Source organism: Meleagris gallopavo, chromosome 2 (genome assembly GCF_000146605.3).
Source record: "Meleagris gallopavo isolate NT-WF06-2002-E0010 breed Aviagen turkey brand Nicholas breeding stock chromosome 2, Turkey_5.1, whole genome shotgun sequence".
Lineage (NCBI taxonomy): Eukaryota > Metazoa > Chordata > Aves > Galliformes > Phasianidae > Meleagris > Meleagris gallopavo.
The window spans coordinates 71546336-71548631 of NC_015012.2; positions in this window are offsets into that span (position 1 = coordinate 71546336).

A 2296-nucleotide genomic window follows, 5' to 3' on the forward strand; every position below is an offset into this window, starting at 1 on the left:
CCATCTCATTTGTGTATTTATTTATTTATTTAGTGTGTGTTTGTTTGCTACATTGATTAGGTTCGGTTTTGAGAATTATATTGGGTTCACCTGGCAAGTGGAAGGGCTACAGGAGTGCATGCAGCACTGCCCCACATCAGATCAGACCCAACTCCTTGAAAAGGAACCCAGGCCTGCCATAGCTGAGCCATGAGCAATGCTGGTGTGATCTGGGAGAGCAGATGTAAGAAAAGGGAAAAACTACTGTGCAACAGCAGCTGGGAGAGAAGAGTGAGAAAAAAGAGAGGAACAGACCTGCAAGTACCAAGATAATTGCAGAAGGTGTGCTCCAGATCTCTACTTGTCTGTTTTGCCTGTGATGATAAATAATAAGCAATTATCTTGTCCTTATTTTAATCTGTATGCCTTTACTTTTATTTTCTCCTCTTGTTCCTTTGAGGATGGGGAAATGAGAGAATGGTTTTGGTGGAATCTGAATATCCATTAGAGTGAAACCACAACAACAACACAGTTGAATCATTCAGGGGAAAAAAAAAAAGTCTATTTATGTTGCATTTAGGATTTTTAACAGAAGATATACATAGTATAAAGCTGTCATGACAGCATTCATCTCAGCAGCTAAAAGTTAACCCTAATGCCCTTTATAAATGGAAAAAAAATATATAACTCTTTCTTTCTCAGGAAAAATCTCTATATAATTTTCAGTTTTGATCAGCCATAGGGAAAGTACAATATCAACTATGTAAACTCATGGTGTTGTGTTTTTGGTTTTTTTAAAATTTGTTTTATTTTTTATTCTTTTTTATTTTCTCCTTTCTCCATAGAATTCTTTTATCTCTATAACATTGATGCCACAAAAATAACTTTGAGAAGGCATTCATAACAATAAAATGCAACATTTTTAGAAGTATCTCCCCTTCAAAGAAAATACTGAGCTGTGCGGACTGCTCAGGATGAAGGTACAAAACATTTGATCAACTATTTGTTTTCTCAACTACTCTTATGTATACAAATGTTAAAAAAATAAGCAACAACTCAGAATTCTTGCTGATCCATTAATTCTCTCTGTGCTTATGCTCCCTGGTACAAATGCACACTAGAAAACAACCACAGGTACAAAGATAAGAAATATTTTCTATGAATTATTCGTCTGACTAAAGCACTCATTTTGAATGAAGCTCAGAATGATTTGTCTTATCTAACATTTATTCTGGTCATGACAATGTTTGGGGAATTCACAGAGGTTAAAAGTTTCTACTTCCCTATCTGTAAGAAATTATTCTTTTACACCATTGTCTCAAAGCTTGCTGCATGGACAGATGGACAAGTCTAAGCAAGTCCTGGGCAAGGGTTGTGAAATCCTTTTGTTTAAGGAACACAGATGGACAAGGCCAGGGGCAACGAGATGGAGATAAGCCACAGATTAATGGCCAGGAAGCAGTCTTTTGTGTGGGCTTATCTCAAGGAAGATAGCCATCTCAGAAGGTGCTGCACATGACTCTTACCCAAGTGCCCAGGAATGTCACACTGACAGAAGAAGAAGGATAAAAAAGAAACCTATAACCATGAGGTTTAGGTTTTCTGGCAACAGATTCCTCATGAAAAATAAGAGGTTTCTGTCATGAGAAGCCTCACAACCTGCCTCTCCTGGACTTGTTCTGTGCTCTAACTGCATGCTGAAGAAAAACAAAGGTGTCTGCCACCAGATTCCTCACCATGGAATTCCTACATGCTGACGGACTCTCCTGGGCCTGCTAGCTGAGTTCTGCTGCTTCCTTCCAGACTGGCTCTGCGACTTCTTCCTGCTACCTGCTTGCTGTCCAAGGCTGGCCACACTGCTGCTGCTCTCCACCTGCTGCTTTTGCCTCGGACCTTTGAAACGGTGTGCAACGGGACCGCTGCTGGATGCTGGTGGTGACTATCCCTGCTTCACGCAATTCTTTCTTATTTCCTATTTTTTCTATCACCCTCCTGTCTCGCTCCGATTTATAGGAGGGAGATGGGGTTCTTTTAATATTATATACCCGGCGTGAGATTAAGAAACAACGATTCATATGTTAGTCCAACCAGTTTATTATAATCCTAATCAGGGAGACGGGGAAGGGTCGGAGGGCAATAGAAAAGATAGGAAAGAAGCAAGAATTACGTAAAGCGGGGAGAGTCACCACCAGGATCCAACAGCAGCCCCATTGCACGACATTTTGAAGGTCCAAGGCAGAAGCAGCGGGGGGGGGAGAGAGAAGCAGCATGGCCGGCCTTGGGCAGCAAGCAGGTGGCAGAAGGAAGTCGTGGAGCC